The sequence below is a fragment of the Ambystoma mexicanum genome, chromosome 1p (assembly GCF_040938575.1).
Source record: "Ambystoma mexicanum isolate Mex_15411 chromosome 1p, UKY_AmexF1_1, whole genome shotgun sequence".
NCBI classification, from domain to species: Eukaryota; Metazoa; Chordata; class Amphibia; order Caudata; family Ambystomatidae; genus Ambystoma; species Ambystoma mexicanum.
Window position 1 is genome coordinate 1,269,533,804 of NC_090921.1, and position 13,828 is coordinate 1,269,547,631.

The window sequence follows — 13,828 nt, forward strand, 5'->3', positions numbered from 1 at the left end:
GTTTAATGTCTGTCTTGTTCCGTCTGCCCACGGCTCTGTTGGTCAGCCTGGCAGGGGCTGGATGACAGTTTTGAAAGCGAATAGTGAGTGGGGCCAATGTGGGGTCAATAAACCTATTGCATTGTCGGTCTCTCCACTGAGGGAGGGCATCTGGGTCTTTCTGCTTTTGCAGTTGAAAGGGCCCCCCATGTTGGCAGTCTTATTACACACACACTTACTGATAATCTGCAGCTTTTAAACACCTTGCTGCATTATTTTGATTTTGTTATTGATTTAAGCACTCCACAGGTGCCTTGGCCTATTTTTCCAATCTGTAAGGCCAGGGTGCCCAAAACCATGGCAAAGAAAAGGGCCCCGCCAGCCCTGACACATCTTCAACCAGCCCTGCTCACACTTCCCTCCCAATACCCGGAGCCCATCTAGGAAGCTGAATAGCTATTTCACCTTCCCTTCGGCCACTAGTCATACCTTTCACCCCAATTCAGAGGCTCTTTACTTTCATAATGCTATGCTAATCTCTGGAGAGGTGGGCCATCTAAAATCTGAGACCAAAAGTTAAGACTTTGGGTTTATCAGAGTTAGTCTGTTGATATCGCATGGATAGGCTTTTGTACTCTGTATGTTTGATGCTGCTGCAGCTCCATAACAAGAGCTACGGACTGGCGACACATCGAAAGAGCCCTTCTGCCTCAAAGTGGGAGGGCTTCAGCCCACCCTAGCCAAGGGCTGGCTCCGCCCATGCAGCCAGGTCGAGTCAACAAAACCCAACAGGGAGGGGGCTAGAGCCCAATCTCAATGGAGTTACACCATGCATGTCTTTCACTGAAGTCCTGTTAAAAACAAATATTGGCAAAGACATTTGTTTTGGCTTGTGCATAAGTATTAGGCATTTGCCAGGCACTGCTATTAGATGCTCAGGTACTCAAACCAGTTTGCACCTGCTACCATCAACGGCCAGTTAATACCAATACAGCAGTGCCTTTACCATGCCTACATGAAGGCCCTAATTGTTAGCATTGCCAATGCTTGTTTTGCTTTACCCATGCTGCACAGGACTATGCATCAAGGTTAAAGGACGCAAACATACTACTTGGCTAAATGGGCCCACATTGCATTTAGGCCAATCGAGCCAGTAATAGCACTTATAGTGCACAGTCAGCCTGGACATACTTTCTGTGGCATGGCATGTTTACTGGCTGGGAGCCCGTCCATGGTAATACTGGCATATATTGGTGCAGTTTGCATGGACCACATGCGAACAACCAGCATGAATATATTTTTATACTAGCATGAAATGTATTGGAAAATGTTCCTGTGCACGGTTGGTGACTTGCAACTATTGGGTTTGTCCATGTGCTTCCATACAAAAACAATTACAAACTGTATGGATTTCTACCCAATGTTACAAAAGAAAGTGCTGTAAAAATGCATAATTGTAAACCAATGTTTCAAACATTTTCTTGGGAGTGAGAAACCACCTCAAACAACCCTTGTTTTGGTTGGGCACCCTCACTGTGCTCTGTCGCTCCTGCATAACTGGCACAAACATTTAAGCCTCTTCAGTTCAGAAATTCACCATCCTCCACTGTACATCAGTGTGTATGAAGTGTGTTTTAATGCGCACACAGGGGCAGGGTGCTCCTTAATGCTGGTGTCATGCACCACATGCAGTCATGCCATCCTGTATATATTTATGCATATGATACAAAGGTTAGTCTGGCATAAACTTTTCTTCAGTAGAGAAATCTAACTTTGCTGTAGTTGATTTGCAGTTGTAGCAATACACTATATTTGGGTTCCTCCACACAAACTGAAGGGGAGATTTCTCGAGTCGCCTGTTTGCGAAGGTGCCACTGATGGCCCAGTGCATAAAATCGAAAGTTTTGCCCCAGGCCTCACCACATTTTGTAACAGCCCTGCATCCATCTATGCACGCCTTGTGCCAGACGGGCAGTGTGGTGAAGGTACTGAAGTCCCAGACTGCCTCAACCTGGGCAGTGAAGGTGAAGATCCGCTGAGCTTCGGCCACATGCCAGACCGTGAAGCAGAATGGGCGGGCCTTGGTGCAGAAGATTCAGGGTTTGGGACGCACTCACCCACTCGATGAACTCCATGTCAGGAATTCCAATGTGTATCTGCAGCATCCCCATGGCAACAGGGAAGCTGTCTGAGGAAATGGATATGCTCCTGGCGCTGCGGTGAGTGTAGCTTGTCCCTAGGGAATGGGGTCACCATGAAGATACTATAAAGCACCAGGGCATGGTGGCAGTGAACGAGGTTCCCCTCTGGGGCACTGGATGATGCCAGGAACAACAGTGGGGCATGGGCTGCATGACAGTGCTTACAGCCCCCCTCCCTGAAACATTTTGAGGTGTGGGCTGTGCAGCATTTAATGTGGGGAACAGGGCACCATGTTGAAAGAAACAGTGCCTGGACGGGCCAACCCCTGGGAGCCAGCAAATAGGGGCCAGACCTGGCACACTGTATCCACTATTAACAACCTAAAAAAATGTACTGTCATGGGCCCTCGGTGTGGCTGACTGCAGCAGTCACACCCTCTATATATTGCATAAACGTTCAAATATTTATTGTTGAAATATTTATAATTGGACATTTAGTGATTTATATATGTTAATCCATATATTTAGAGTTATGGGTGTAGGTATGTATATTTAGATATTTATATAGAATCAGTGGTAGGGCGAAATTGGTTATACCCTGGCTTGAGGCAGGGTTGGGAAGTGGCTGTCTGTCTTATGAGAAGGAGTCACTCAGTGTTGGCGGGCCCACATCGGGGCCACCAGAATCATCGTGCCTGGTCCTCCAGAGTCCATTCCCCTTGGAGCGGTTCTGCGGGTACCTGGAGGTGTAATCTGGGTATTGTGCGTTCTTCAGAGTTCCAAACAAGTCAATCTCTGGAAAGCCGCAGTCTACGAAGACGTTGAGAACAATGTCTGTGCAATCACCACTCAAACTCTACGGGTAGTGAGAAGACTCTGCTGAGCACGTCCGTCAGAAGATTGAATTCCCCTGGAACGTGTTGTGACAGGAACAACATCTTGTGTTTGAGAGCCCATTTCCATATGTTCTGTGACAGTTTGGATAGCCCTGGAGAGCGTGTGCCCCCTTGCTTGTTCAGGTAATACATGGCCATGGTACTGTCCGTGAGGACTAGGACTGTCTTTCCCTGGAGATGTGTTAGAAAGGCCTTCAGAACCTTGAACACTGCTAGCAGTTCCAACAGGGTTATGTGGTTGGATGCTACTACTGGGGACCAAACGCTGTGCGCTGTCTGAAGGAGGTGAGCCCTACACCCCTTCAGAGATGCATCTGTGGTGAGAGTGGCTTCTACTGCAAGGGTGGTGAAGGTTTGCCCTTGCAGAAGGTTTTCCCTTGACCACCACTGGAGAGAGAACGAGGGCTGCCGAGACAACCACTAGATTGTCCCATTGTCTGCTGGTCTGACACCATTGGCTCGAGAGCCACTCTTGCATGGGGCGCATGCGCAAACGCGCGTGTGGGACTAGATAAAAGCAGGAGACCATCATCCCTAACAGTTGCATGGTTTGCATACAGTCACCTCGCGATTGGTTACATAGTGAGGGATCCGGAACAGCATGTTTTGAACACTCTCGTTGGAGGGAAAGACGACTCCATCTTTGGCCAGAGTTAGAGCCCCCAAAAATTGCTTGACTTGGCTGAGGTCTAGGCTGGACATTTTCTTGCTGATCGAGAATCCCAGACTGAAGAGGATATCTACTGTCTTCTGGGTATTTGATAGGCATGTTCCGTACAAATTCCCTGTTATTAGCAAGTCATCGAGGTAAGGGAAGACTGGAATGGACTGCCTGTGCAGGTGAGCAGCTGCTACTGCCAGTACCTTTGTAAATAGCCTTGGGGCTGAGGCAATTCCGAAGGGAAGAACCTTGACTGATAGTGCTCGTTCTCGATCATGAACCTTAGCGCTGGCAACATTGAAATATGAAAGTATGCATCTTTCATATCCAATGTTGCCGCCGTGTAATAACCCTGCATCAACAGTGGGATTACTTCCTGCAATGTTGCCATTCTGGACCTTTGCTGCTTGACAACTTGTTTGCTGGGCGCAAGTCTAACACAGGGCGCATGGTGAGATCTTTTGGGTACAAGGAACTACACTGAATAAATATCCTTGTTTACCTGATGAATTGGGACAACTTCTAGGATGCCCTTTTCCTGAAGGATCTGTGGCAATAGGCATCTGCTTCTTGATGGAGAGTATTGAGATGGCCGGTGGAACTCGATACAATAACCACTGGTCTGAGGTGATCCCCTCTCATGCGTGAAGAAAAGATGTTAAACGTCCCCTGACCGGGTAGGGATGCAAGGGTACCCGGACTGGCAAGTAATTTCGAGGCAGAGGCTGGGGAGCCTCTTGGGGTGGAGTTTCTGCCTCTACCCTTGCCTCTTCGCTGTACCCTCTGTTGGCATTAGCTGTTGCCAGCTGAGCCTTGTCCGGAGGACCATGGGGTACCTACTGTGCCATACTGGTTGTGTGGAGATCGGGGAAAAAGACGGGCCCGAAAGGAACAGCGCGTTAGTCCCTCCCCGTTGTTAAGGTCTAGCCGTGATCTGATTAAGAGAAGAGTCTCCTGCTCCTTTTTTGCAGCCTCCAAGGTATCATCCACAGTCTTGCCAAACATTTGTGTCTTCCACAGGTTTGTTTATTAAAGAGGCCTGAGTCTCCGGCTTAAACCCAGAGTTCTTAAGGCAGGTGTGCCTTTTGAGAAGAGTACACTGGGCCAGAGTACGCCTGCCGTTTCTGCTGCATCCAACGTAATTTTTAGGATGTTGTGGGTCACCTGTTTGCCTTCCGAGACAGTTGCCAGTAGGCGTGATCGTACCGGTTCAGGGACTTCGTAGAGGCCTTCCTGAAGCAGGTCCACTGCAAATCACTATAACTCGCAAGAAGGGTAGTATTAGCAAGTCTTGTCGAATATGCCGCCGAAGTGGTGATGCGTTTGCCAAGGGCATACAATTTCTTGCAGTCTTTGTCGGGGGGCGCTTCTGCAATAGACAGTGGCACCCCAGACCTCTTCCTGGTGGTAGTGACAACCAGGGAGTCTGGAGTGGCATACCCTCGGATGTACAAAGGGTCAGCAGGAGAGGGGCAAAACAGTTTCTCAACCAGATGGTTGACAGCCCTTGAAGAGAAGGGGACAGCAAAGAAGGTGCAAGCCGCTTTTTGATGGAATGTTGCAGGGGGATTGCCTGACTTGAGGGTGGTTTTTCTTTCAGCATGTCCTCAACAAAGTCAGTGAACAGCTTCCTGCGTGGAAATTTGGAAGTGGTCTGCAGCCCTTTTCAGGAATGCATTAAAAGCCATCTGATCGTCAATAGGCAATGCCTGCCTCTGTGGGGGCGAGGAGGGAGGATCCAGAAAAATGGTGTCTGGTTCAGGAGTGCAAGTGGGGGAAAGCCAAGGTGTTTCTTCTGCAGGCTGTTCTTGACCCCAATCAAGGCACTGGTCAGGTGTGTCCTGCCCAAACAGATTATCTTTGTGATCCTCGTAGGCCTGGTTCTGAGAACTCAAAAGCTTCTTCTTAGTGAGCAAGTGTTTGACTTGAAAGTTTCTGCATCTTTGGTAAAACAGGGCAGGAATCCTCCTGCTTAGGTCTCTTGTGGTAATAAACGTTTCTGAAAAGTCCACAAACTGATAGTTTGTCCATGTATTTCTCAAACCTCACTCTGGTCCACAGGGATGAACCAGTGGGGTCTGGAGGTGGGAAAGGCTCTCCAGGAGGAAGGTACTTAGACAAACCCTTAGAGAGGGGCTGGGACCCTTCAGAATACTCCTCCCAATGAGAGAAGGTGCTTTTTGGTCTGTTCACCACGAAAACAATAGCTGCAAGACTCTCGTGTAACTCCAGTGGATGAGAGAGGAATTTCGACGAGCCCATAGGCGTCGTCATGGTCTTAGGCTCCGTCAAAGCTTTTGGGGCCGACGCGCTCCTAGACGGTGCATCGGCGCTAGTGTGTTTTTTTTTAGAAGAGACGCCCTTATGGGTGGAATGCCCGGACGCATGCTGAGACAACAGATGCGTGGAGGGCGGCCGTTCGTGAAGATCGGTAGGCGCCGGCAAAACTTTTGGTGGGCCTGTTGGCGTCTGATGCTTCGTCGACGAACCCATCGAGAGAGCTCGTGGGGTTATATGTTTAGCCTTCGATGGTGCTGGTGTGTCCCTGTCGCCGGGGTGTGATCTCACCATAGCAGTACTGGCGGCCTGCCTGTCGGGCAACTGGGAACCAGACAGATCCGTGGAAAGATCCATGGCCTCCACATCGGAACCATGGCTGCCGCTAGAGTCCTCGTCACTCTCAACGGCTGCGCCTACAGGGGAACCATTCTTGGCCTACATCGCGTAGGCCGCCCACCATTTTGTTCGCCTATTCTTTAAAGTCTTAGGACGAAAAAGTTTGCAAGACTTACAGGATCGCTCATCGTGGTCATGAGGTATGCACCTATTGTACTTGTGATGGGTGTCCTTCCAAGGGTATTTTCCGTTACAAGACGGACAAAACTTAAATTGAGTCCTCTCCATAGCAGCCAGACCAGAAAGGAAATGCATTCTCAGAGACTCAAACCCCAGGGCCCCACTCTCCCTATTGTATAGGCCTGGCCGGAGGGCCGAGGCGACGCAGTCGACAGTGTCGACCAATGCACCAGTCGCTGAAAGCAGTGGACGTCTTTGGCATAGGGGTCCACAAAGTAGTCGAAGATGAAAGTCAAGACTAGACGACCAACGGTCATGGGACAAAGAAGTGACTCATTTTGAAATACTACTCTTACGAGCTCCGCATAAGGCGACCAACTAGTTGGGTGGAAAACAACTATCTGAGGGACTTCGACACGTGAGGGATTTTGGGTACACTACAAGTCACAGTAGGGCTAGTGTTACAGGCACACCCATGTCGACGTTCCCTTTCAATCCTCAAAAGAAAGATGCAATAATCTGCAATTACCACTAGATGTCAGACTATACGCACAGCATGTGATTTTAAGCAGATTACCAAGAATCAGAAACAATATTTTTATGCAAGAGGTGGGGGCTCGGTATGAAAAGGTTTGAATACCACTGGCCTAGACACAGCGAGCAAGGGACCCATGGATGAACCCATCCTCTTACTTCGGGATACAAACAAAACATTGATGGAAGGATTTGAATAAATCGGAACCAGTGCCATTTCTCTGGAAGGGGTGCATGCCCGATACACTTATGAAATGTTAACTTCTGTAATGGCAGAGCAGGTTTAGCAACAATGGATTTAAAGCTTTCCCATCATTGACTTCATGGTTGCAGAGGCGCCCCCAAGTGGCACCGGAATGCCAAGCTACACCTTACTGATGATGTCCAATGAGGCCCAAACATAGCTAGGAGCAGTTTGTGATCTCATGGAAAAAGGATATGACCTAGTATTTGACACTAGTCTGCCCCTTTGGAGTGTGACCAAGCCTGATTTGCATGCATTTCCCCTTCTGTAATGACCAACCTTAAAACGACAGATTGGAATAATGCCCAAGCAACTGTGAGTGGTTACAATTAATTCAAAGATGTTCCATGCATTAATCTTCACTTTTGCTCAATCAGTGCATGACAGTATTTTGCCAGAACAATTTTCTTAACCACCTCGCATATCCTGGTTACTCTGCAGCTATCACAACTGTCTTCTCCCTTCCCTGCCACCCGAACTAAGTAAACTAATGCAAAAAAAAGCTATCAAAAAAGGGATCAGGGTTTCAACTTCCAATTTTAAGTACCGGAGTTGCTGCAATAAGTTGCTTCTTTTAAAAAATATATATCAGTAGGCATATAAGTGTGACACCAGGCCTCTAAATTCTAAGCAGAGAATCAGTGGTATCCCAGCTCAATGTCCTACTATCACTATTGTTGCCCCCGAGAGCCACTGGAAAGCGGATAGACTGTGCAAATTGCAAGAAAAATCTGCTACTCGTTCTTGGTTACTGAAATACTCAGTAGTTTGTATTTATTTATTCATAAAATGTTTGTAAAGCCTAGACCCAAGGGTATCGCAGCATCTGGTACAAAAGCCAGAAGTAAAAGGTACATTTGATACATGCATCAGTTGTGTTAACAATTGATAAAGGTATTAAATCATATTTATCAAATAGCCACGTATTTACAAGCTTTTTGACGGCAGTTTAAAATTGCTTATTTCTGATGGAGTTGGAAAGGGAAGGCACCGCAACACAAAAGCAGACACCTCCTGCTCTTTTGTTCTTGAAGCGACGGGTGATCAACAGGATGTTAGAGCTGGATCCTAACGAGCGCACTTATGAGTTTTTGCATAATGCAGTTGTGGAGAAAGAGGAGCGCCTCCTTGTAAATACATCGGTGGTCAATAGACTGAGTTTTTAAGTCAACAAGAGCTTTGATGGGAGCCAGTGTGTCTCACGTCTGGTTGCTGAGATATGGTCCGATCGTTTTAGTCCAAGGGCAGCATGTAATGCTTTGTTTTGCAGCAGTTGAAGTTTGGTCAAATTGGATGCTGAGGTGCCCATCAGAAGAACATTGCAGTAGTCCAGTTTGGTGAGAAGTGCTTGTGCGAGCGTGAGGCAATTGCTTGGGAGAGAGGAATTACCTGCTCGGGGAGATTAGTCTAGCCATGTAAGCTGTGGCTGATGCTGGGGTATTAATATGCCTGGTCATGGTTCGCTCCGCTTCCAAGTGGATCCCCTGTGTTTTGACTGGTTTCAAGACCAGCATGGATGTACCATCAATGCAGAAGGTGGCGAAGGCTGAGCCCAGGTTTTTGAGCCGGAAGGGGGAACCAACAATGATGATCTCAGTTTTGTTGTCATTTAAGCATAGGTTAGGGGTGGCCATCCAATTCTGGATAGTGCTGTACACTATGTTGATTGTGGCAGCGTCCAGGGAGTAGTCACCAGTGATAGGGAGGAGTATTTGGGTGTCATTTGCCAAGTTAATGCAGATGATCCCCAGTGAATCAATCAAAGAGGTTGAATAAGGGCTTAGTGTATGTATTGCAGTGTGTGAGCGATAAGCAGGAATCTTGTGGGACACCGGTTAGAGCAGGGATGGGGTCAGCTGCGGCCTCGCCAATGAATACTCTAATGGTGCGACCACAGAGCAATGATTTGATCCATGAAGTGGCTTCATGTGAGAAATGGAAGTGCTGGTTAAAGACCTAGTAGGAGGAGGATGGCTAGGTTGCCTGAGGCATGTATATTATCCGTTTTCGATTTTCAGGTCAAGCAGGGCTGTTTCCATGCTAAGTTTTGGGCGAAAAACGTACTGTCTCTTTCCGAGTAGGTGGTTTTGTTCAAGGAACCTTTGGACAGTAAAGTATTTTGATCAGGAAAGGGACTGTGGTAATGGGGCGGTAGTTTGTGGGGATTGAAGGATATAGTGATTTTTTTTTTCTTTTTGGAGTGGTGTAATCCAAGCTGATATAATACTAGAGGGCACATTGCAGGTCAGGAAGGAGGCGTTGGCAAAAATCAGTACGGATGGGTGCTAAGGCAGGTGCACAGAGCTTCACTATGTGAGCAGGACATGAGTCACTGTTGCAATTTGAGGGATTTAGCGATAGAATGGTGGCTAGGACCTGCTCTTGCAAGACTTGGCAGAACGCGAATGTAGGGGGAGAAGAGCGGGTTGCACTGGAGTGGTCGAGATCATGCCGCGTGGCGGCTTTGGCTGCAAGCAAGGCAATTGTGTTCATTTTGGTACAGAGTCTTAATTTGATTTGATAGGGCATCTTGTATGGTGCTACACCAGGTTTTGGTCGATGGAGTAACAGCACTAATGAGGTTAGGAGGTTTTAAGTTCTCTCAGGATGGAGAACAGTTCTTCAGTGTTAGAACATGCACTAGAAATTCTAACATTATAGGAATTAGCTTTGATGGCGACTGCTGCATTATTGTAGTAATAGCAATGGTGAGAGCTGTACTGTTACTTGGGGAAGGGCGCTTTTTACACAAGTGTTCGAGGACCCTTTTGCTTCTTCGTAAAATGACTCATTCCTCTGTAAACCAGATGTTAGTTTGTGGGTTTGGGTGTTTTGGTTTTGATCGGAGCATGCTGGTCCAGGGTATGGAGCAGGCAGGCGTGGTAGTGTTTGGCCAGGCCCGTTGGGATCTTGTTTGGGGACCGGGTACATAAGCTAAGCAAAGCCAGGATTGGGGCCTTCAGTGCCTCAAGTGTCAATTTATGGGTATTGCAGACTTGTATTGGGTTCAGCGCAGGTGCGTGAACTATGTGGCGATTGGCAAGGGAAAGATTAAAGCGAATGAGTAGGTGGTTGGACCACAGTACTGTGTTAACGGATGAAATATAAATGGTCTGGTTGTCCACAAGGATGCAGTCCAGGATGCGCCCTTTGGAATGGGTGGCTGGGTCTATCAGTTGGGTGAAGTTCATGTCTTCAAATGCTACTGCTAGTGCTTTAGGATCTGAAGCGTCATTGTATCCGAGATTGAGATCACCCAAGACAATGAAAGGAGTGACGGGGGGTGTTGAGGTCTGGGTGGCTAGGTGCAGTGGGTTGACGGTAGATCAGGAGCAGGTTGTATCTGGTTTGGGCATGTTATGACAAATCTTCATTCAGTCTAAACATTAGTTATTGTAGCAAAGGCAGCAGAGACAGTTTTCTGTCATGAGGAACATGGAGCTCTGGCTCGGTAGGGATATTTTGTTCTAAGCAGAGAAACATTCCATACTACGGTATCTGTTTGCTACGGCTCATGAGCTAAGCGTCAGACAGTTCTGAAGCAGAAAATACCATCCTCCATGAAGGAGCACCGCTAGGAGCATATAATTCATGTTTAACTGCCTTTTACAAAAGTGCTGGCAAGACAGATCGGCACCTGGACTACTGATTGGCGCGGCTTCAAGGATGTTGAGTAGGGAAAACAATGGGGGTCATTACGACCCAGGTGTTAACCATGGCGCTATTAGCGCCATGGTTGACGCTGGAATCCGCCATGGTAAATGGCAGAATTACCGCCCCCATCACAAGGTTGGCGGGGCGGTAATTCCCCATTCACCATTGGCCCATCCCCATTTTTGCCCCATAGGGGTCAATGGGAATGGGGAAGACGGTAATTACGGTACCGCAAATTGCGGTACCGTAATTGCCTCCAAGGTCCCTTTGCGGGCCCATTCCTCAACGGCTGGTAACACCAGCAGTTAAGGTAGGGACCCGCAAAGGGACCTCGTAATTAGGCAGTAAGGGGTTAACGGCGCCGCCACCTTTTACAGCACCATTAACCCCTTACCACCTGGGTCGTAATGAGGCCCAATGTTTTTTTGTACAGTCCTGCATTCTTGTCTGCGTTAGCATTTCAGAGTTCAAGCCATGGCCTCACACGTGTGTGGATCTAAAGCATAGAATACGTTTGCAAAGCGTTACACATGAAAAGAAAATGGCCGGCGTTACACAAAATGGACTCCCTTTGGTTACATTCAGGTTTCTCGGATTGCGATGTTTGTCACATGAGGCGATTCGCTTCTGGCCACCATATTATACAGATCATTCGGCTATGGGGTTATTTTTCAGTATAACAGTCCGAGAGACAAGTCTTGCCAGTCTAGCAGCCTCTAAGGAGGGAAGATTAGACATGGTGCATTGAGGCAGGCGCCTGGGAAGAAGTTCTGACCTGGACCCTAAGTAGACAGTTTGATCACATACAGGGCTGGGTAATTCCTATTTTATAAGGCCGTTGTCGTGGGGTAGGTAGCTGGCTGGTGGTGCGTGTAGCTGGTAATTCTGAGACAGCAATGATGGCACGAGGATGCGTGTTAGGGGTAGAAGTACGTAAGGATCCAAAGCATGCCAGACGTAGAGAAGCCCCTCAAAGCTTAGACCAGAAAAAAATAATACAACCCACTAGGGAAAAATGCCCAGCACACCTCTTGTGAGAACAAGGTTTATTCTCATAAAAAGTCAAATATGCACCAGCAAAGGACTCTGCTGCCACGGAGCGCTCTGACAAAATAAGCATGGAATATAGAAGGAGAAAAGCGTCACAATTGACATACATCACAAAGGTTACACATCCACGTACCTGGTTGGTGCAAACCTATACATGGGCAGCCTGCTACATATGGGATGCCAGGTCATTGGCCCCAGCTTCTTCAGTGCATCTTCTTCCATGTGGGGTTCTTCGTCGTACGTCATCCAGCGTGAGACTCCTAATTCTCAATTACTAACACAGCTCAGCACATCTACCATCTGTGGCCTAATGTGCACCTGGTACTGCAGACATGGGCGCAGAGGCTACTTTCAAGGTTACAATAACTCTGAAACCCCAGCTCTATCCCAGAGGAGTCAGCGCTGTTCCAGTTCTTCCCACCCGGGCTTACATTTGTTACTTTCTGTCTCTGGCAACTCGTAGGACAAATCACAGGAGTCCAGGATATTCTGCTGTGATCTTTCTGATAGATTGCCGATCCAACAGTTTTATGGTCGGTGGTGTGGGGCTGGCTGGTACTCTGGAATGCTGGGGTCTTGAGACAGGGGTATCTGGGCACTATAACTTAGGGTTCGGGCGGGGAAGGTCAGAGGCCGTGCCCTCCTTCCATGGGATAACTTTTTGCAAGGAGCTCTCACCCCACCTCATGGCTTTGCAGGGCACATTCCTTCTGGCATACAAACGAAACAATGAATGGTTTATGACTGCCCATGGATTTCTCAATACTGATGATGCTGCAACCCGACCCTGCATGCACTCACCCATCTCTAACTTCTGAGCATGGGCCTACTGCCCCGGCTGCAACGGGGCACTAGGCCTCTATTTTAAAATGGCGGCTATTTTCTAAGATGGAGTTTCACACCCAGTGCAAGCAATACCCAAACAGATAATATCTACCCATAAGGCAGCGTCTATCGACACCCCCATACCCCTATAACCTTCCCAGATACCTACAACTCACAGGTCTCTGCTTCATCCAGAACCTCTTGGGGGCATGGGACGCTCGCCCTCTCTTCCCACCACTGGCATGGTTTCTTTGGTAAGTGGCTACTAGGCGGTAGTCTGTGCTGTTTAGGATTGTTCCCCATTGCATGGATAAAGGTTTGAGGTGGAGGTGCAGTATCATGGCAACATATCCCATCTGGGGGGCGTGGCCAGCTGCCAGAGCATGAGCACGTAGCTCCCTGGTGCTCCTGGGCCACTCGTTGAAATCCTGAAGGAATCCTGTCTTTTTTCAATAAAAATGCTCAGAGCGGAGCCCCACTCCAGTGAACTGAAGGGGCACAATTTGACCGACCGGCGATGATCGAGGTACGTCTGGGAGTCCCCCGGTAGAGAGTCAGATCTCACGGGCGACGCAAGGCCTAGAAGGCAACCTGATCACCGCTGCTGGAGTTCAGGAGGGCCTTCGCACACGAAACGAACGGTGTGGCGTGGAAGGCCCCCAGCGACAGACGCAGAAGGACCGGCTGCATATTAGCGGAAGAGCGTGGAGTGCGGCTGACCTCCAGGAGCAGGTTCGTGTAAACGGAGAATGTGATGGGTCCCAGGAGGGAGACCAGTGCACCCGCGCTTGGAAGGTGACACGGAAGTGAGTGATCTGGTGTCAGAGAAAGCAGTAAGGGGTCGGGTGGGAAGCACGCAGCTCTGGAGGAGTTGGACACTCCAGAAGACCCGGATGGCGTCACTGGGCATAACAGGACCGTAAATGTGAGGGAGACGCTGGCAGGATATTGCGTGGCGTAATACACATGTGAGCAGCAAATAATTGGACAGAAGACAAGAGTAACAGAGCAACGGAACCAGGCTTGGTGTCAGTGTGGAGTCGTCGAG